The sequence below is a fragment of the Taeniopygia guttata genome, chromosome Z, assembly GCF_048771995.1.
Source record: "Taeniopygia guttata chromosome Z, bTaeGut7.mat, whole genome shotgun sequence".
Lineage (NCBI taxonomy): Eukaryota > Metazoa > Chordata > Aves > Passeriformes > Estrildidae > Taeniopygia > Taeniopygia guttata.
The window spans coordinates 49,075,048-49,098,706 of NC_133063.1; the positions used below are offsets into that span (position 1 = coordinate 49,075,048).

Consider the following 23,659-nt stretch of genomic DNA (forward strand, 5'->3'; position numbering starts at 1 on the left):
TGAATGTGTGTACATTTATATTACACACCAGGCAGGAATTCTTTACTGGAAAGTTTGTCAGGCATTGGAACAGGTTGCCCAGAGAAGTTGTGGATGTCCAGTCCCTGAAGCTCTTCAAGGCCAGGTTGGAAGAGACTTTGAGAAATCTGGTCTAGTGAAAAGTATCCCTGCCCATGACAGCAAGGTAGGAACTAGGTGATATTTAAGATCCCTTCCAAAGCAAGCTGTTCTATGATTCTGTGATAATAAGGTGGACCAGATGATCATTGTAGGTCCTTTCCAACTGAGGTATGCAATCAAAAAATTGCAGAACTTGAAACACAGTTGCTTACATTTTTGGAAAATATTTTCAGGCTACTAGCATCCTACCCAATTCCTTTCATCAAGGTAGACAGACTGCAGACATGCCAAGGAAAATAAATTTCCAGGGAATTTTTACCTGAAATTAAGTAATCAAAAACATTAACACAGCTGCATGGGAAAGCTGAGTTGAACATTACTATGGAAAAAAAGTTGCAGCATTATAAAACAGATTAGAATATATATTTTAAAAAATCCTGCCAGACCTGTTTCTGGGATTGTCAAAATGCCAGTGAATAGATAGGAAATTTAAACAGAACCTTGTCAAGAAACTATCATGCACCAGAGTCATGTACATATGCCAGATTATATTAAAGGTTTATGAGTGGCTCACATAGTCAGTAAAACAGGAATTTATGTATCTAATATCTGTCATTGCAGCAGACCTAATACTTGTTATAACCAGTCTAAGTTTCTGCCTTAGCCAAAACTGAAGTCTGATATTTGAAAGGAGTTTTAGAGGGAAAAGCATGTGTTTGACTTGCAGAAGTAGGGTAAGTATCCCTTGTGTCTAGTACAGTGCAAAATATGCATGTAATTAGTTTTTTTTTCTGCCTTGTTCTGCTGAAGATTGCATATTATATTTCTAAAAGATTCAAAAGTTACAGAATTTGAAAATTCTTGGACAAAGTCCCAGGGAGACATTCACCTCGTGTGTAATGAACGTACCCTGCTAGACAGTATAGGATCTGCAAAATACACCTAAAATCATATGCTAAGGAATTCAGTAGGCTTGAATTCCACAATCCTGAACATTTATGATCATATCAGACACCTGACTAAAGGGATGACTGGATGAGATATATTTGCTTTTCTAACTGTGATTCTGGCTGTCTAAACACCACATCACTTTGTTAAATAGAGTGTTTCTAACCTCTAACCCCTGGGAGAAACAAGTAACACTGACTTAACAGCAAGAACCTCTAGTCCAATCTCACAAGCACCGGTGTATAAGACGTGCAAGTTGACTGTGCTTTGTATCTGAGCTCAGCTCTATAATCAAAAGAATACTCAAAGATTTAATTTCCACTTTGAAAATTACATTAGCAAATACAATTTTCTCGGTAACTACAGATTCAGTGGATACTGAAAGAAAAAAACCCAACTACAGTACCTATAATGAAAATTAATTCAAGTGCATGTACTAAGAAAGAAACCTAATAATAAAAAATCCCCCTCTTTAATACAAATGCTGTAAGAATTAAAATGGAGGTCAGCTATATCAGTATTTGTATGGGCTCCAGAAATCAAAGACATATCTATATTAGTATTACTGATTTCAGTTTAAAAAACACTTTATCAAGTAAAAAACAACAACAACAAAAAACCAAAAACCAAAACCAAAAAACAAACAAAACAAGAAGAATACAAAAATAACAGAAGGAATTCACACAGGAATTTTAATACAACATTAAAAATACAAGGAAAGGTGTAGAAAAAAACACCATACAAAAGAGAAAAAAAAGTCCTAGACTGTAACTTAGAAAGGAGATAACAATGTGGGTTTATAAAACAACAAATGATGCAGTGAAAATATACTGGGCTGCTATGAGTCAGAAACTGTAAATACCAAAGTGAAAAAAGAAATGCTAGAAGTCAGCATTGCAGTGCTTATCTTGTTTACTATCAGGCTGAACATATGAGCTTTTCAGATACCTCATATCAGTACTCTTACGACTGAACTAAGCTGTGTATCAGGACATGCAATTAACATCACTCGATATCCCAAAAGTCTCTTGCTTCCCCTTACAGTATATCCAAGGTTCTCCCTATGTTCTCAACAGATGCAATTATATCCACTCCCTAATTTATCCTGAATTTTACCCAAATTCTTTTTTGTATTTTCTCATGCAATATCCATCAAATACTGACTATTCAGAAGACACTGTCAGCTACCTGTTCCACTATTAATCTATAAGCCTCTCTGTATTTTTTTCCTTCTTGTTTACCTTTACTCAAGAGTAACATTCACCATTACTTCATTTTCTACATTGCCCTCAACTGAGCAGAGTCTCTGCCTCACAAGAAGCAAGATCTCAACATAAATTTTTCTTCATTAAGATGATTGTTCTGTAAATGCAATATTCTTGACTTTTTCTCTGTAGAATGGATTATGAACTCAAATCACAGGCTGAATATATGAAAAATGAACAGCTTTGATTCAGTCCAGCCATTTCTGTGTTTTTGTGCCTTAAAGGACTTAAATATCTTGTCCCAAGGAAGTAGAACAGTTTTATGTTAGCAACCATGCATCTCAATACAAATCCTAAGCATCAAACACTAAAATAATCACCCTCTTGGATGTGGACCTGTTAATACCCTTTAAAAACAGAACTGGTAATTCAAATTATCCTCTGTGTGTTTTTCTCAGGCTGAAGAAGGCTGAATAGTATTACTTCTGAAGAACGTAGTATCTCTCAGAGGAAGCATCACCAGTATTTACTCAGCTTTACCTAATTTGCAAAGAGCAAAGAATGTTAGAAAATCAGTTGACTTTTTTTCATTTTTTTTCTATTAATAATTTTCTGGACTTGATTTGATCACTTCTGAAACATTAAACTGATACCAGTGCATCAAATAAAAGTAACAGTGGAAAACTATTGCATGTTTTATATAGTTTCAATCAATAATCTGCAAAACTGCACAACACTTAGCAAGAGATCAAGAAGCCCAACAGGCACTGAGACTTCCCCAGACATCTCCTTTTTAAACTGTCTGAAAATTAAATTATAAGGTAGCATGTCGTGCATTGTTGGCAAGTATTACCAGCTTTAACAGGTAATTAAACCAAACTACTTTGATTCTGAAATGGAGCACCTTCCCTATTTATAGACAGCTGTGAGTGCCACACGTCACTTTCTTTCAGTGCAGAGCTACAACTCTGCAGTTCTGTACATCTGCAGCAGCTTCTAGCTTGCTGAGCTAGGATGTGGACAGGCGTGGGAGGAGGCATTTTGCTATTGCTCCCTGCTTGAGAGCACCATTTGTTGTCGCCTGAAAGATGAAGTGAGCCATAAGGGAGCACCCATAAGCACTGTCTAGCTTGCATGCTGCTTTTGGATAACAGGAAGCTTCAAGGCAACGTGATTAACTACTGCTGCTGTGTTCTTAGGTTGGAAATGCAAGATGTGGCCAGGGGTGTGCATTCTCCTGCCATCTGTTAGAGGTGGGGCAGTCATCTTCTGTTAATTGGGACACCTGTTAAAACCAGGTGGGGCAGTTTTCTTTATCTCTTCCACAATCCATCCTCTCTTTGGGAAGATATCTTCTGTTAATGGGCCTTTGAGTGTCAGTCACATCATCCCACTGTGAGATGCTCCATCCAGGGGGAGGAGCCAAGGATTCCTACCTGACATTGCTATAACCTGACATTTCAAACACCACAGGCAGCCTTTTCCCACTGGATTCCCAGAGGAGCAGCTTTCTTTTTCACTGGCTTCCCAGAAGAAGACCAGGCCCACCTACACCACCCCGGGACCTCCAGAGGAAAACTACATCCCTCTACAGGCTCACTGCTTCAACAGAACCACACCTGTCACTGCAGGAGGGCCGCAGCCACCATTTAATGGGACTGCTACCAACACCCTGACCCACATGGTGTCAGGTAATATTCTGACTCTGTCAGTGTTGTTTTGTATTACTGCAATTTTATTTTTTCTAATAAAGAACTGTTATTACTACTCCCACATCTTTGCCTGAGAGCCCCTTAATAATTCAGAGGGAGGGGGCCTACATTTTCCATTTCAAGAGAGGTTCTGCCTTCCTTAGCAGAGACCTATCTTTTAAACCAAGACATGCTGTCAAGGAGTTTGACTTGAAGGAGGATATGAACTCAAATATAGTGATAACAGTCTTACTATTGATGTTTTGGGTTGATTCTATATCTAAGTTAAAACTGGGCTGTAAATTGAAAATAAATATGTAAACCACACATACTTACACAAAAAACACACCCACAGTGAGCTGATTTTAAATAATATCCATACATATTAAAGCCTATGGCTATTTTTCTATTTGTTTTATTGTTTTTGTATACAAAACAATAGCAAAATAAATACTAATGGAGCAAACAACAAAAAATGCAGTCAAGTATGTAGAGGAAGTAGAAATATATTGATATAAACATTTTGCATCATCTTCCATAGAAAAAATAGCTGAAGGAATTTGCAGAAGAATGAGATACTCTTGATTAGTTGTTAGTGTCTTTGATTTCTCTTAGGATTACCAATCCCTTCCTACTTATTACTGCAGTGGCACAAAGATATCTACTAAATGTACATTTAGTTGTTCATAGGTAGCTGCTGTGGCTGACAGTCTTTGACTTAAAACTGATGGGCAACAGCATATTGCTATATGTCCTTTTTTTAGGAAACCACACATCAGTTAATTAATACACGCATCATAGCATCTGTATTTCATAATCTGAATAAGTGTATTCCAAGGGTGAGTGGACTCATCCAAACCTATTCTGAAAGTGATTTATGGCTATTAAGTTACCCTCATGAGAAATTTAACTCTTAAGCATGTAGATCGGAAGTCTAGAAGTAAATTATAAAAAAAATAATAGAAAAAGCATCCAATATAGAGATTTAAATATTTATCTAATGTACAGTACTCCAAATTAAAAATATTACAATGTAGTGCAGAAATAATCAATACAGACCATTCAAATAGACACATAAACTTGTAATAGTAATGCAATTAATGTTCCATAATCTATGGGGATATAATTCACAAGAATTCAATTTGAGAAGACCACCAGCTAAATTAGAGCTTGGACACTATGCTTTTATTAATTTCTGTTAAAACTACTGTTACGGTAAAATCTACTATTACTGTTAAAACTACAGTTCTCCTTTGACATCATCAACAGAAAATTAAACACCTGAGGTCTTCCATACCCTCATTTTTTTTCCTGGGTTTGTTGTCAATATATTACAAATATCAACATTTTGATTTTGTATACTGTTCTTGTATTTTACAGCACTGTCAAGCTGAAAGAGGAAGAAAAATCAGACATGATTGAAGTATTGCAAGTCTAATTCTCGTCTCCCCCATATTGATACTACAGAATTAAACTGACTTCACATGAAAATTTTTCCAATGACTACTTCTGAATTCATGTCTGGATTTGATCAAAGAAACTAATGCCCATGGCACATTGTATTTAGAATAGATGGACCAAAGTTACACCAGCAATTTAAAATGGAATGAGAAAACTGCATTTGCTAGCACTTCACAAGGAAGAACAGATATCTACCAAACAAGTTGGAACACCTGGACATGTGGCTGTGGGCCATGCACAGATGGCCTGCTGTAAATCAACAGCTTCAGAAATATCTTAGAATTGTTATGCACTCATGGATCTGTTGCATGGCACATGCACAGGGAGGATGACATGTCCTGGATTAACCTAACACACTCCATGAGCCAGGAAAGGTTGATCTGGCTCTTTGTCTACAAACAAAACAACTGGGGAGGCTGCTGCTGCTATCACAATTGTTCAGGACTGCAGATTATCCAATAAAGCAGCAGGGTACTAGATAACTTGCAGTAATTTACTGGAACATTATTAAACTAGTTAGTTGGTTTAAAGAAAAGAGAAAAAAGAGTTGGATTCTACTTACTGTTTTCTGAATTAGTCATTACTGATTACTTATATTAGTCTAGGTCATTCATATTAGTGAGCTCTGATAGAGGGTGGACCAAGAGAAAATAAGGACAGATTTACTTGTGAAAATTAAGAAAATGCAAGAAGGGGAAAAAGTTTGAGATGTAGATAATATATTAAAAAAAGTACTCATCTTTGTACCTGACATGAAAACTAAAAGTAAAAAATTAATAATACAAGAAGAAATAGGAATGAGAAAGGTATGTTTCATAATCCTTTAACTTTGCAAATTAATGTTCTGTTCATTTTTCTCCCAGAATTTATGCTGCAGTCTTTTAAGTCAACTTCTGCATGTATTCAAAAAACTTTCATGTTGTTCTGTTCTTAAATATGTGAACATTAAATATTTAAAGTATTGAATATGCTCTCATCGCTAGCGTTTCTATTGCGCATTCTACATAGTTAAGAAGGCTGACATCATATTGAACTCACAGCAGCAGCCAAGTCTTCATTATCCTCTTGCTTCATCTATTCCCCTGATGTTCTGATAGAAAATATCTTATTAGGAAAGTGGCTACTCTCAGAAATGAAGCAATGAAATCAGGTCACTTTCAAGTTTTCTATAATGGCTTTAAACATGCTGCAAAAAGCCTGAACTCGCTTTGATAAGAGGTATCTTATACAAAGAATTTTCCTGTAACTTTAATGAAATGGTAAAGACAATATTTTTGAGACAACTATTGTCAGCCCAATTATTTTAAATAATCAGATATAAAAATATTGAAATGCAGGAGCACTGATAAAAAGGACTGGGATGGCAGGAAAGAATAACCAAAATTAACAAAATCCGCTGGCTTTGGCCAGAGGTTTTAGATTAACCTAAAGGTAAAAACAAAACACTAAGAAAGAAAACATATCACAAGGTAATATTAGAAATCAAGTAATTATCATAATCAGACATCTCATTTCATACTTTGCGTCAGCTGCTCCATTCTCAGCACAAGACATTGGGACAAGTAATGAAAAAGGTTCATCTGGCATTGTCTGCAGATGAACTAATACTGATTTTAAGTTTGTTTTTTTTATAATGGACATGTAACACAAAAGATACTTAAAAATATAATGGTTGATAATGCAGATTAATAATTAAAACTTAGGGCTAATTAAGAAAGACATTAAATCACATTTGATGTTATACAACAATGCAAGAAAGAAAAGAACAATAAACTCTAAAGATTCTGCCAAACCATGTCAAATGTAGTTGCTCCTTCATTCTTATTTTTTATGAAAATTCAATTAATGTGTAATATTCTATTTTGTGTTAGAAAAAGCAAGAATAATTTAATGATTAAAAAGAAGAAGTTTAACTTCTTTTAATACAAAAACTGGAATGAAATTATTTGTGTGTATTGGAGGTTTTACTTTAGTAACACATACATCAATATTTACTACTAAAGAAGAACACTGTGCTGAAAACTGTTGGCAACTACTCCACACCCCAGAGTGCTATAAACTTTTGTTTCTTATCACTGTGACTTTAATGTACTTTTCTACTGGTATATTTTTGTGTGAATTTTCAACAAAGATAAAAGAAACTCCAGAGTTCATCATAATTTAATTATCTCTTCCACATTAATAGCTCACATGAAAACTCTATCATTTAGTTGATAAAAATTTTACTTACACAAACGGAGCCTTTTAATCCATCTAACTGAGAAATGCATTCACTTCTTAGAATACTCCAAGTCTGATACTTATACCAGGCATACTGCAGGTATGCTTTTACTTGTGCATATCTCCCTCACTCCTGAGGGACACTTGCAAAGTGAAGAACTGACAGATCTTGATCCTGCTAAGGTCACAGGGACTTAGCTATATTATAGCTTTGCTTAATCCTCATTGGTTTTGCCTACTGAGCACAAGGCTGTTTCCCTGACAACACAAAAGCAGTTACCACAGTATCCAGAAAAACATAGGATGTCCAAGTTTAACGTATATCCCACCTGAAAAAATATTACTGAATGCTATTTTCTATAGGTCATTGTAGGAAAAAAAATAAAAGCTGTGAAGATCTTCCAGATCTTCTGTTAAGCTTGTTACTATTACTTACTTCAAGGACATTCCCTAAGTAGGTAGAATACTTCTGAAACTCAGTTCTCAAATTAGTCAGTACATGGAGCAAAAGTCACAGTAAGAAGCCATGGAATGTAAAGGAATTATTGAATGTTTATATAAATTCCTACCAAGTGTGAAAGACAACATGAGAGGAAGTAAATAAAATACCACTTCAAAATTTAAAAAGAGGGCAATAATTGCCAGCGTAGAAAGGGAGGGACCACCTAGCATCTAAAGTGACAAGTTTGGGAACAAGTTTAAAGGTGGATATAGAAATGAGATGGTGAGAAACTACACACTGCAGCAATATTTAACATAAGTACATATGGACGATGGCTATGTTTTTCAGATTAAGAAAAGGATTTTACAATAATTAAGATAAAGTGTGAACCAAGAGAAAACAAATGCATTAGATCTGTAGCTGAATATGGAAGCCGTGATTCTAGAAATTTTCTTTGGTAACTAATATTAAAAAACCCCACTGAGACAGTAAATCTAGCCAGATAATTTCTTGTACTTCACCAAAAGCATGCAGTACTACAACTCATAGAATAAATAAAATTACTTCATTAGTTTAAATTTGTTTGAACAATGCAGACAGTGTAAGTTTCTGGTGGTAGATTACTTAACTGGCCACATATCAACTAATTTAATATGAAAGCAAAATAATGCTTTTCTTTTCTTGTGTGCACTGGTTAACATAACAAAAATGCTCTATGCAATCATGTGTGCTCTAACACAACTTGCACCAGGTAAATTCAGTACTAATAACTGAAACGTTATATAAGAAATGCTTACTGACAGGTGCTCAAGTGATTTTAGCTGAGATGAAGCTAGACTGAAGAAAGGAACAAAGGAGACAGTAGCTTGACCTCATGGTTAATGGAGGAATGGCCGAGCCTGAGTCAGGCATTGTAATGGACTTTCCAGTAAAAAACATTTAGAAGACAAGGATTTAATCAATTGACAAAACAGCAGTTTGTTTCTAAGCAACACAGGTCACCAAGAATACAGCACTTCACTCATATAATTATTTTCCTATTGAATATACTTGTACATCAGCTTTCAATTTTCTTTTTCAAATACCTCAAGTGTACAAGCTTACATGACAAAAAAGATTGGGCTAGCACAACTACAAAGACAATTTCCCATGTCACTGACCTATCTTGAGGAACAGCGGCTTAAAATGTGAAGAAAATTATTGTGGGGTTTGGGGGGGTCTTTTTGGCTTTCCTTACTTAGTTTTGTTTTTAAACTCCCAACAACAATGACGAAGAGTTCAATCTGACTGGCCCACATTTGTAAATTTAGTAAAATTTGGGAAGCTGAAAAAGCTATCAATTCTATTGCCTTTGGAAAAAAGTAGAATGTATAATTTGACTTATTTTCCTACAGACTACATACTAAATAAATAAATAAATAAATACATACATAACTAAAAAATTAAACTGGAACCATTGAAAGAATGCAGTAAAAGTGTCACACTACCACACGAAATAACTCACGCATTCACTCTAAGATCTAAAAGAAGAAAAGGAGGAAGTTTTATTTCTGACTTTGCAATATATAGAATTCTAAAAGTTACAGTGGATTGGAGGGTGAAATTGCCACCTCTCCAACCACACTGGTCATACCAACAGTCCATCAATTCTCCCCTCCCTCAACGAAGAATGTAAAACAATCATTATTTACGTGACAGTGCATGAGAAACTCCAGTAGAAATATGTAAATATCAGAAGGCATAGAAAACTTTTAAAATTACTTTAAAACTTTTAAAACAACAGGGAAACATCAAGAAAGACAATATCAATTTTCTTAGATGCTAAGACAGTACAGTTATCAGCAAGATATAGCAGGCACAGTAACATAACCACAGTTATTTGAAGTAAGAGCATTTGTTGAATACCATTTGTACTTTAGTCTCCTTGTGGTCCATGTTTTTGACTAAAATTGTGAAAAGCTATTTTGAATAAAGTAATAAATACAATAAAGTATTATAAAGTAAAGGTATACATAAAAGTAATAAAATAAAGTAATGCTTATACAAAATTGTTAGTAATTATTTGCTCATTTCAGTTCTGAGAAAACTGTTATTTACACAGGTGACTGAACCACACAAAATGGGCACATTGAAAATATAATGAAATGAAACTAAGGGGCTTTTGGAAAATGACAGACTGGATTCTTTTTAAAAAGACTGTTCGGTCCATAAAGACTACGAGCAGCTTGCATTATCAATGATCTGAGAAATCACTGTTATAAAATATTTTACACATTTAAAAAATAAGTTAATATACAACCAAGCCATTAATTAGGCATTTTAAGCCCTAATGATGAAGTAGTTTCAGGTAGGAGTTAGACTTTTACAAGAAATACAGCGACATTTAGAAAGAAAGCTAACAGTATTATGCAAAGTACTTACGGCAAACCCCAAGACTTAATTCTTAGAGAATTCTTTGAAACAGGTGACAGTTGTAAACATGGTTGTGCTAACATCATGTATTTTACGTCTGTACAAATGAAAAATACTTTAGTTAGGAAAGAAAGCCAATTTGCACAACTACCTTAAAACTTAATTACTTAATTTTTGTAAGCACCTTTTCAGCTGCAAAACACAGAAAAGAAATAGCTACAAATGCTTAAAAAAAGAATAATGACTGATCTGACAAATCTAAACTTAAAATTCTTTAAAAATAATTACTAGCAAATAAACAACGAAAATTTTAAGTTCATTCCTTCTGGAGGAATACTGGTCAGGATAAAAACAAAGCTAAAACTATATAGGCCTTCCTGCAACAGGGGAAGGAATAAGAAATAGGAAAAGACCATGATCAGAAAGAACACAAGCACACTCAAGGTTAGATCATGACTAAAAGAAAGATTCTCACATGGTAGTTCATGCTCACACCCACTCTAGAGGAGTTCATGCTCACACCCACTCCCCAAGTCCTTATGTTCCTGCAACAGTCATGTAAGAATGAAGATAGAAATTATGTTAAAATACCTTTGTACTAATACTAATGTATGGAAAACAACCAAAGTTACACTAAAAATCAAGTTCCAAACAACATACTGTTCACAATTGATACTTTATTACAATGAGAACTTCAGTGAGTGGCTTTCCTGGCACATATGAGTTAACACCTGTCTTGTCAGTTAACTTACAATCATTAGAGCTATGAACATTTCCTTCAAATACGTGCTATTCAGGATTTCAAATCCCCACTTCTTGTTCTTAAACAACTTATTTATTTCCTCTTTTTTTGCACAGGGGGTTTCACCAATCTAGGTAGCCAAGAAATTCCTCTAAAAATTCTATTGCCTATTTCCTTAAGTTACTATGGATATATATTAATCATACTGTAGCACAGATCAGTTGAAAGATTGCATTTGTGAGACATATTCTGTGCTAATACTGTGTTAATATGGATACTGAACTGAAACTTGTCAGACTTTTCTGATTCATACACAGAATTAAATGTTTCTTTTCTTCTAAGGACTCTGATATCTCCCCATATTCTCTATAACTTCTATTTCAGAATATGTTGATTTCTTTCCTATGAAATCACAAGTCTAATTAATTTTTAGCTGAAAAAGTAATGAAGAAGGTTTCAACTTACATTTTTTCCAAAACATCTTTTATGTCTTTTTAACATCTTTTGTATCTACTAAATTGAATTCAATTTAAAATTAAATTTTCACCATGATTGTTAAAGAATTTAATCAAAACAAAGCATTACTAAACATTCAGAAGATAGCATGTTTTCATTGTCTACAAAGGAAAAAAAAGAGACAAAGGGGTTAAATAACTTACATCATGTTGCACAGCTGGTGGCCTGAGCAGGAGAAGGATATGTTTCAAATTTCTTGTTTCAAAATCTCTACATATTCTTTCAGGCTCCTTTTCCTGAAAGCAAAGTTAAGCACAGGTTAAAAAGGGACCACTAGACACAGACACTAAAATCAGGCAGAAAATCTTCTATTACCTAAAAACTGATGGAGCTTTCAGCATTAGAGAATGGAATATTTAATGTGATTAATAGATTTTTCTTTTTGTCATATTTAATGATGTCTTTTCAAGTGTGCTGTGGTAACTGTTGGAAGTAATAGCAAACTGAACTCAAATTATCAGCATCTCCATGTATCTGTCATACAAGTTTACAATCACTGCAGTTCCAATTTCTATTTTTCTATCATAATTACTCTTCATTACAGCAACTACTTAAAGACGTGCAAGAAATCTGCACTACTCTCAACAGTTTTACAGTAGGAATTCATGTTTAACTACCTGCTTGTCTATATATTTGATGTTTATACTTCTCCTACATGGGAATATTTTTTTTGAATTGTAGAGTTAGGAAGGCACAGCATACTTTGCCCCTTTTCAAGAAAGGAAGGAAGATGATTTTGTGGTCAGTATCTCATACAAGGAAGCATGGACATATTTTTGACCTCATCATTCTCCCAGTAAAGTAAGCCTTATAAAATCAGTTTTGTTTTAAAATCAGTCTTAGCAGCATCTCAAAATCTTCAGCAAAGGTATACGCCATTTAGAAGTTTCAAAATTTCATCACCTTTCTAGATGCACGTGGAGAAATATAATCTACACAGAGTCTTACACAGTCTGTAAAATATGTGTAAATATCAAGTATAGTCTCTGGTTGATAAAATTAGTCATTTCAGAGCCTCAATAATAGCAAGTGATTAAAACAAACTATCTAAGACTTCATCTAGATTTCATTTCTCTAATTGCATTGAGAAGGCTGCTAAATTTTTGCAAATTTTACATGGCATATTCCATTACTGAAGAGTCTGAGACTCTTCTAGACTTGTTTATAAAACAAATATTGTTTATACAATGAACACATTTATTACATTGCAAGAAATTTATTACATTTTCATATTAAGAGACAGTTTAAACAGTATTAAAGATACTGTACCTTTTTTCACTTTCAGAATCAAATAACACAATTAACTCCATGCCAGGAATTTTATACTTATAGCAGTTTCACTGCTGTTAACTTAAAAACAAAATAGGTTATATTGAGATTATTAATTATCCAGTAGTCAATGTCTGAAAAGTTCAAGAATGTAGTGTTTGATGAGGCTGAAACACCTCCTAATGAAAAATAAAAGCCCATTGAAACGGAAACTTTAAGGCATTTAGAGATTTTGAGGAGCTAAGATTTTAGTTAGAAATAAGCCTTACCAGAGTTAATTAAAATAAGAATAATAAATGAGTAGGCCTTGATGAAGTTTAGGAGTTAGTAGTTAACTAATAATTAATTGCTTGTCAGCACAATGTTTAGTTAGCTGGGTTTATAATGAAGAATATAGAAACTGACAAATAGCTTTTAGGAACATAGGACAATTGTGGGCCTCCTCTGTTCTGAAACCAATTGAAGACAAGGAATGGGAGTTCTACCAAGAGTTCATTTGTCATACTTGCATTGAAAAAGTAGAAAGGTCAGAATGAGGAAGACTTCATTTACTTCCTCATTTTGGGACCCCTCCCCATGAAAGGGACCACCGACCCATTTCAAGGGACAAACTACGCATGCTTAATAGCTTTTGGAGTGATTAGCATACGAAGCGGGGAATGGGATGTACCAAAATTATGAATATGTATTTGTATTTTGTGTATTCAATACTTGTATGGATAAAAAGACTCTGTAATCACCTGGAAGGTGCGGTGTGTATTTGGGAGCTATCCCGCACACTGCCTGGCGTCGAATAAACATACACTTTCTAACTTTAAACTGTTAGAGAGTTTTTGTCCGTCACAGTTAGATATCGATACTAAATCAATATCTCTATTTTTTTAATAAATCATTTTGGCGAGACAGGCAGGAGGATTGCTCTCTCTGGCCATGGGGCCAGTGGGGTCCAGGACTCCTCTGGGCGCCCAACCAGAAATTTCCGGGAAGAGGGATCCTGCGATCTCGCTGACTATCTGGGGAAAGACCAGAACCTGCTGGACTACGGACAAGAGGTATGTTTTTATTTGAGGGAAGGTACCTTATTACATAGGCAGTTAAAAAGACACGAGAGACGTCTCGTATCCGAGGTTGGTAGTCTGTGCCTCGTAGAGGAGGCAGCAGCACCAGAAGTTTTGTAGTCTGTGCCTCGTAGAGGAGGCAGCAGCACCAGAAGTTTTGTAGTCTGTGCCTCGTAGAGGAGGCAGCAGCACCAGAGGTTTAGCAGTCTGTGCCTCATAGAGGAGGCAGCGGCTGTGGTGTTGTGGATTTGGATTGGAGCAGGGGTGGCTCTGATCTCAGTTTGTAATTTGAAAGGTGCACCTTAGTAATCCATAATTCGGGTGGTTAGTCTGAACCTTGGGACGCGAAGCGTCCTGCTGTGACAATTTGGGTTGTGGTCCCAAGCGCTACATACATAGTGTATTGTAACCGGATCCGTGTTTGTTTAGTGAGTTTGTGATTTTGTGTGTTTAGGCTGTGGAAAACTATTTGAGCATTGCATTTGTTGTGGTTTGTAAGAGTTAGTGTTGTGAGCATTATAATTTGTGTCATTTGGCGTGTGTTATTAATTTTTGTAAGTGTTTTTAGGAGCTTTGTGAACTTGAAGTTGTAAGAGGTTTGTGAAATTGTTATTTGCTTTGCAAAGAAATACCGACCTTTGGGAGTGCAGACTGATTTAAAGTATTTGCATGGTGCTTAGCTTGTGTGTATTTGTGTGAATTTGGGCAGCGTGTGCTTTTGGCTGTGAAAATTTTATTTGATATGTAGTTGGATGAAAAGCTTTGTAAGTTGAATTTATGTTTTATAGCTAGAGGGTGAAGTGAAAAGCCTAAAATACTTTTAAGATAGTCCTGGTGATTAGGAGGTCATTTGTCTCCCAGATAACTGGAGGAGAATTCAGGCTCTGTGACCTCAGGTTACATTTTCAACTGCCTGGAAAACCCCAGGTTTAGCGAGTGAGTGTTTGGTAGTAGTTTATTTTTCCCTCCCCTCCACTCCTTGTTGGAAGATTTGTGTTGTGTTCTGACTGAAGTTTGTGTGATTTTAGCAAGACCTTGTTAGAACATTTGCTGAATGTGTTCGGGGTTGTGAAAAACCCCAGGGTGTTTTTTGTGAGCCTAAACTATTAGAATTTAGGTCCTCCTGGAAAAGAGAAACCCGGTTTTGCAGCTGCGAATACGCAGCCGAACTTTGCACTTTGTAACATTTTCAATCAAAGGGTGAGAGAAATTTGGTCAGCAATCCGAAAATTTTTAGAACAAGCTATAGAAGTGGTTCACACAGCTCTCAGTGCAGTGTGGAGTCACGAAATTTCGGTTGAAACTGTACTAATAGTTTGTAAGATTTCCATTTGTCCTTTGTTTACAGTGCGACAGGAGATACGCTTGGCTTTTAGCTGCAAACTTGCTACAGTGTATGAAAGGTTGCTTACAGTTTTTAAACTAATTTTAACAGTAATATACCCAGAGCAAAACATAACAGAGGATTTGATTTAATGAGTGATTAATAACTTGCAATTTAAGTTTGTTTTTTGTTGTTTTTTCTTTGTTTTTTTCTTTTTCCCTTTTTCTTTTGTATAACAAGTTTTTCCTTAACAGCTGCTGCCCTGAACCTTGTTTTGAAGCGAGAAAAGGTGAAAATTAACTAACAAATTGTTTTGTCCCTTTTGTTTGCTAGCATAGCTGTATGACCAGGACCGGGAGAAACAGGAACCGAAAGCCTGGTTCAGGAGTATTCCCCTGCCCAAATAAAGATTGTTATTGTAATCCGTGGATTGTATTTCGGTGTGTAGTCTGTCATGATTTGTGGGTCCGAAAAGGGTACAGGTGGCTAATACCTAAGACTGGAATTTGTGCTTTTTGTCGTTCAAAAGAACAAGAGGCTACCCAGAAAGTTATACAAGTTTTGTTGGTGACTGGTCAAGAGGTTCCTAGTAGCAGTAAAATATTTGAATTGTTGGAAAACGGAGTTTCAGAAACTTTGAAGAAACCAGTGGAAATACTTAGAGTTGAGTGTGGCCAGCATATTTTTGTACCAGAAGAATACCAGGTAAAGCTTAAGAACTGGGATAAGATCAAAAGACGTTTTGAAAAGAAAAAACCCTGAACATGGGGGCAAATGAGAGCAAAGAGATTCCCAGGGGAACCCCTTTAGGGTGTATCTTAACACACTGGAAAGCACTAGTGGGTTGTAGTAGTAGTAAAACTAAAAGGGAACTTGTTAAATTTTCTACACAGTGGTGGCCCCTCTATAGACTTGATGGGGGGTTAAAATGGCCAGCAAATGGTACTTGAGACCATGAGACCTTATTACAGTTAATGCTTTTCCTTAGGCGTAAACAAAAGTGGCAAGAAGTAACTTACGCTGATGTGTTTTTCAGTCTTCGAAATCACCCTGAGTGGCAAAGGGATTGTGGGATTAGGCCACCGTCTGATCCACTGGTACTGGCTCTTGAAAAGGATAATAAGGCTAACAAGGAAAAGCTCAAACGGTGTTGCAGCACATGTTCAATAAATCAAAAATGCTCACACCCAAGTAAAGTGTATGCAACAGAGATCTTAGAACAAGGGACAGCGGAGGCACTTTTACCACCACCTAGAAACCAGGAAGGGAGGGGAGTAGAAGAGAGGGTGGGGGAACGAGTGAAATCAGAACCCTCACCAGCTTCAGCCTCCCCTAACCTATCCTCTGGTTCGTCTACCCTAGAAAAAAAACAGTAATTAAAGCAAGAGTTTCCCCACCAACTCCTAGATCAGGGGAACCCTCGAGGTTTTATCCACCATTGCCCAGTAGTGATAGTGAATGCGATGAATCTGAACCAAGTCCCAAGCCTTCCCCACAAGGTCCAATAGCGTCAAGGACCAGAAGGCAAACCAGAATGAACCTACCCCCACAAACAACTAGAAAGCAAACTAAAGGAGTCATACAAGCACCCTTAAGGCAAGCTATAGCCTCTGATGGGGAGCCAAGGATAATTAAGGTCCCCTTTTTCTTGATAGATTTAGAGGCTTGGGAAAAGACTAAGGGTTATCGAAATGACCCGATAGGCGTTGCCAAAAGGTTAAAGTTTATGGTTAAGCAGCATTTACCTAATTGGGCAGACATGCAGTTACTACTTGATGTTTTAACAGAAACAGAGAAGCAGTTGGTTTTAAAGGTATCCAAGGACTTAGCTGAGGATGCTTGTGTATCAACACAAGAGGATATTAAAGATGTATTTCCTCTTCAGGACCCGATGTGGGATCACAATGAACCTGATGAATTAGCACAGCCTAAGAGATATCAAGACTTTATAGTGAAAGGACTAGAATGAGCAATTCCTAAGACCATAAACTTGTCAGCTTTGTATGCTGTTAAACAAGGTCCCTCTGAAACACCCTCTAATTTTTTAGATCACCTACGAGACGCGATGCGGCGACACACCACTCTGGACCCTGGATCAGAGGAAGGAATACAACAACTAATAAATTTGTTTTTAGGACAATCCACAGGAGATATCAGGCAGAAACTTCAGAAGATCCAGGGCCCAAATAGCCGAGACTTGGAGACTCTATTAGATGAAGCATGGAGAGTCTTTAGTAACCGGGAGGAAAGATATAAACAAGGAATGAAGAAATTAGTAGCAGTAGCAAGAGAGGAAGGAAAGGAAAAATGTGAGCAAGACCCGCCAAAACAAGGACCACCCTGACTGAGAAAAGATCAATGTGCATTTTGCAGGAAATTTGGACACTGGAAGAACCAGTGCCCAGAATGAAGAAGAGGTGACGAACAGAGAAAAAGCGATCGGGGGGGAGAAAGAGTGGTTGCTAATGCGAAGGAGGACTGAGGAGGACCGGAGGGCCCTACCCTAGGGGACCCTCTGGTTATAGTTAAACTAGAGAATAAAGAAAAGGAAGTGGAATTTTTAGTAGACACAGGGGCAACACTTTCAGTGTTAAATAAGGCCCTAATACCTTTAACAAATGATTATGTTATGGTAAAAGGGGCTACTGGACAATCTGAAAGAGCCTATTTTTGCAAACCGTTAAAATATAAATTGGGAAAGCAATGGGGAATTCACCGGTTTTTATATATGCCTAATGCTCCATCTGCACTTTTGGGCAGAGATCTGCTAGAGCAGCTGGATGCAAAAATAATATTTAAAAATGGAGACATTAGCTTGGAGGTAAAGGACCGACAATACGTGGAGTTGTTGAGCCTAATGTTAATAACCAAAGAACTTGAAACTGTAAGTGAAGAAGAGAAAAACTTCAGGAAAATAATGGATCAAGTATTCCCTGGGGTATGGGCTTCTAATATACCAGGGAGAGCAAAGAATGCAGTACCTATACAAATCAAGCTTAAGGAGGGGGAACGGGCAGTGAGGGTTAAACAATACCCCCTGAAGAAAGAAGATAGGGAAGGGATTATCCCAATTATAGAAATTTTTTTGCAAATAAGACTGTTAAAAGAGTGTCAATCTGATTTTAATACCCCCATTTTGCCAGTAAAGAAGCCTGATGGGTCATACAGGTAAGTACAAGATTTAAGGGCTGTTAACAGGGTAACTGAAGACTTGTACCCAATAGTTGCTAACCCTTATACCTTGTTAACTCATTTAACACCTGAACTAACATGGTTTACCGTTTTAGATTTAAAGGATGCTTTCTTTTGCCTCCCTCTCCACGAAGCCAGCCAGAAAATTTTCACATTTGAATGGGAGAACCCCAAAACTGGACGGAGGAACCAGCTCACATGGTGTGTATTACCACAGGGATACAAGAACTCTCCTACTATATTTAGGGAACAGCTTGCCAAGGATTTAGAATCTTGGGAACCTCCACCAGGAGAAGGACAGTTGCTTCAGTACATAGATGATCTCCTGATAGCCACCCAGACCCAGGAAACATGTGTGGATTGGACGGTAAGCCTCCTAATGTTTTTGGGCGTGCAGGGATATCGGGTATCCCAGAAGAAAGCCCAGATGGTGAGGCAAACAGTCATTTACCTGGGTTATGAAGTGAGTGCTGGACAAAGGACCTTGGGCCAAGATCGCAAAGAAGCAATATGTCAGACCCCGAGACCTCAGACAGTGAAAGAACTGAGAACCTTTTTAGGCATGACAGGGTGGTGCAGACTATGGATTTATAACTATGGGTTACTTGTTAAACCTCTGTATGCCCTGATCACAGAAGAGAGCAGAGATCTCCAGTGGACAAAGGAAGCAACCCAAGCCTTTGACCAACTAAAGAAGGCCCTCATGTCAGCTCCAGCCTTAGGACTTCCAGACGTGAGTAAACCGTTTTTCCTGTTTTCCCACGAAAAACAAGGGATCGCCTTGGGAATACTAGCACAGAACTTAGGCCCGTACCAGAGAGCAGTGGCTTATCTATCCAAACAGCTAGATACGGCAGCTAAAGGATGGCCAGGGTGTCTCAGAGCCGTTGCAGCAGTGGCAGTGAACATCCAGGAAGCACGCAAATTCACCCTGGGCCAGAAAATGACTGTGCTAGTATCTCACACAGTGTCTGCAGTCCTTGAGGCAAAAGGGGGACATTGGCTCTCTCCACAGAAGTTTCTGAAGTACCAAGCTATACTAGTAGAACAGGATGATGTTGAAATCGTAGTAACTAACATTGTGAATCCAACTTCCTTTCTCAGCGGGGGTATGGGAGAACCAGTGATCCATGACTGTCTGGAGACCATTGAAGCCACCTACTCCAGCTGTCCAGATCTGAAGGACATCCCACTCGAAGGTGCTGAGACTTGGTTTACTGATGGAAGCAGCTATGTCATCAGTGGAAAAAGGCATGCTGGGTATGCGTTTACCACAAGCAGAGAGGTTATGTTTGCTGGACCGTTATCAGCAAACACCTCTGCGCAGAAGGCTGAAATAACCGCCTTAACTCGAGCCTTAGAGTTGGCAAAAGGAAGAGAGATTAACATTTACACAGACTCAAGGTATGCATTTAGGGTAGTTCATGCACATGGAGCCATTTGGAAAGAGAGAGGACTGTTGAATTCGCAAGGGAAGAATATTAAACATTCACAAGAGATACTGAGACTACTAGATGCAGTGCAGCTACCTGAGAAGGTAGCCATCATGCACATTAAGGCACACCAAAAAGTGAGCTCTGAATTTGAAGAAGGGAATATGCTGGCGGACAGAGAGGCAAAAGACACAGCCAAAGGTGAGGTATTTGAGGAGACAGTGGAAGCAACATTAATCCCAGATAGAAAGATTTCTATTGAAGGTAATCCTGTGTACAATAAAAAGGATAAGAAACTTATTAAGGCAGAAAAAGCAAATTTTAATCAAGAAGGATGGGCTATAACAGAGGAAGGGAGACTTGTGGTGCCCTCCTATTTGTTGTGGTCATTAGTGCAAAAGGAGCATGAAAAAACACACTGGGGAATAGATGCCCTGTATAACCATCTGAAAGGAAAAATTATAGCTAGGAAATTACAGGGCACAATAATACAAGTAACTCATCAGTGTAGCCTTTGCCTCCGAACTAATCCTAAAAACATCCCAAGGCCTAAAGTTGGACAAATTGGGAAAGGTTGTGGACCTGGGCAGCAGTGGCAAATCGATTTTACAGAATTACCTAGGAAGAGGGGATATTGTTATCTCCTAGTATTGACTGATACCTTTTTGGGTTGGCCAGAAGCCTTTTCTACTAGGACTGCTAAAGCACGAGAGGTAACCAAAGCACTGTTGCAAGAAATAATACCAAGGTTTGGAGTTCCAGCCACCATATCCTCAGATAGAGGGCCGCATTTTATCTCCAAAATTGTGCAACAAATTAGCCATCACCTGGGGATAGATTGGGAGTTACATACCCCATATCATCCTCAATCGAGTGGCCAAGTGGAGAAGATGAATCATTTGATTAAACAACAAATTGTAAGGTTGGGACAAGAGGCAAACCTACCTTAGCCGCAAGCTCTCCCATTAGCATTATTGCAAATCTGGACAAAACCAAGAAAAATTGAGCCCCTTTGAAATATTATATGGGAGACCATATGCAGTTCAAGAAGGGATCACACCAACACAGGTAGGGGAAGAAACCCTACATAGATATATAATAGCCCTGAACAAACAATTAAGGGAAATTGAAAAATATGTGGCTGGAGCTCAGACCAGAGAATTAGATGGGCCAGTACATGATGTACAACCTGGGGATTATGTATATGTTAAGTCTTTTGCAGAAAAAGCCTGGAACCGCAGTAGGAAGGACCCTACCAGGTGCTTCTCACTACCTTTACTGCAATCAAAATTAAAGAACAGAAAGCCTAAATCCATCACTCCCGAGTGAAAAAAGTTCCTGAGGGAGTCTAAAAAGTGACACCAAGTGACAACGAGCTGAAGTTGAAGCTCACCTGCAACAGCGAATAAATAGACCTATAGAAATTATAGACATGATGGAGAAAGTCGTAACTATTATAACTATTGCCACAGTTGTAACAGGAGCCAATACAATACCACACAAGTACAACGTAACTAGAATATACCAGTGTCAAGGAAGGGCCTATGATCCCCACTCTTGTAGGGCCCTAAATGAAATTATAAAGGTTACAAATGCACGTTTGTGGGAAGGGAGAAATGTTTAGGGATGTAACTATGCATTTGTGCAAGATGGGTTCCATGAGGCTTACCAACCACCCATGAAACTCATTCGGATTAGCCCTGAATGCTGTGACAAATGTTTGAGTAAATGTCCTGAATTTAGACTAAAACTAAAGGTATGTGCAGTAAGAGGGTATAGTGCCTGTGCCCATAAGAATGAATTTGACTTTAGTTGCTCAATTGTTAAAACATCAAGAACTGAGAGAAATTTTAAAAGAGATTAGAGACGCAAGAAAGAAAACTTTAATTACTATACACCATGACACAGGGACCATCAAAGGAGTTTTTAAATGATTTGAGGAACACTTGTCTCATAATTGGTGGGATGTGCTTTTTAGATGGTCACCAACAGCAACCGGCATACTTAATACTTTAATTCATCCTATTATTGTGTTGCTTATTTTAGTTAGTATAAGCTTAATTTTGTCTGTTGTAATACTTGTTTAAAATTAGAAAATGATACGACGAATGACAGCCCTAACTTCACTATCAAAAGCATATGGCTTAGTTTTGAAAGAAACTAGACACGTCTTGGGCAGATGAAAAAAGGTCTATATATTGAGTAAAAGAATTTACTCATTCCGAAGAAGAAGTGGGGAATGAAACGTAAACTTTAAGGCATTTAGAGATTTTGAGGAGCTAAGATTTTAGTTAGAAATAAACCTTACTAAAGTTAATTAAAATAAGAATAATAAATGAGTAGGCCTTGATGAAGTAGAAGTTAGTAGTTGCTTGTCAGCACAATGTTTAGTTAGCTGGGTTTATAATGAAGAATATAGAAACTGACAAATAGCTTTTAGGAACATAAGACAATTGTGGGCCTCCTCTGTTCTGAAACCAATTGAAGACAAGGAATGGGAGTTCTACCAAGAGTTCATTTGTCATACTTGCATTGAAAAAGTAGAAAGGTCAGAACGAGGAAGACTTCATTTACTTCCTCATTTTGGGACCCCTCCCCATGAAAGGGACCACCGACCCATTTCAAGGGACAAACTACGCATGCTTAATAGCTTTTGGAGTGATTAACATACGAAGCGGGGAATGGGATGTACCAAAATTATGAATATGTATTTGTATTTTGTGTATTCAATACTTGTATGGATAAAAAGACTCTGTAATCACCTGGAAGGTGCGGTGTGTATTTGGGAGCTATCCCGCACGCTGCCCGGCGTCGAATAAACATACACTTTCTAACTTTAAACTGTTAGAGAGTTTTTGTCTGTCACAGTTAGATATCGATACTAAATCAATATCCATATTTTTTAATAAGTCACCATGACTAAAAAAGCCCCCAAAACAACACACAAAAAATTTCTTCGATTTTGCTGGCTGTGTATCAACTGATTTTTTGCAATCTTGATGTTCTTACATTCTGTAAAATAGTGACAGAACCAGAAAGACTTGAGCTAAAATATATTCCAACAATGTATTTGCCTCCTTTGTCAGTCTTCTGAATGTTATTAGAGAAGTCATCCCTTCCTAAGCAGAGGGATAAATATATTTACAACTGGTCAGTAGCCATCTCATCTGTAAGATGCTGGGTGCGCCTAAAAACAAGACACAGTGATAAAGCATACGAGTTAGTAAGAAATGAAGGATTCTCAACGGAGAAAAAAAATTTAATTTTAGTGATAGGTAAGAAACTCCTGTTACTTGCACAAGTTAATCACAGGAAGTATCACAAGGAAATGCAGTATTTTCAAGTTTGCTTTGCCTAGGCTGTTCTATTTCAATCTCCAGAACAGTACAAATCTCTTACGTTCCTTTCTGTTATCACACCTCAGTTATTGTTGTCTACTCCTTTCACTCTGACTAGCAAGCTACACTCTTCCAACTTCTGTCACTACTGCCACCCCCTCAAACCAAGTTACTCTCTATCACCCACTGTGTTCTTTCTTTCTTGCCCCTTGAATGGCTCCCAATCCTACGCTCCTCATTCACTCTGTTCTTAAAATCATCTCAGTTGAATGGAACCTGTTTCTGAGA

At 37.3% G+C, this 23,659-nt stretch overlaps 1 protein-coding gene and 1 long non-coding RNA gene across 12 annotated transcripts in view; one reads left to right on the plus strand and one right to left on the minus strand.

Moving 5' to 3' along the window:
• Window positions 1-23,659, minus strand: part of PRLR (prolactin receptor) — a 183,464-nt gene that overhangs the window by 135,040 nt on the left and 24,765 nt on the right. For all 11 annotated transcript variants that reach the window (XM_041711420.2, XM_072921760.1, XM_072921757.1 and 8 more), the window contains 2 exons: window positions 11,901-11,993; window positions 10,509-10,596 (listed from right to left, as the gene is read on the minus strand). The gene's annotated coding sequence lies outside the window, so the exon portion shown is untranslated. The remainder of the gene's footprint in view (window positions 1-10,508; window positions 10,597-11,900; window positions 11,994-23,659) is intronic.
• Window positions 2,845-7,370, plus strand: LOC140681694 (uncharacterized). The gene is made up of 2 exons (XR_012052761.1): window positions 2,845-3,964; window positions 5,345-7,370. It is a non-coding gene; the product is annotated as an uncharacterized lncRNA (long non-coding RNA).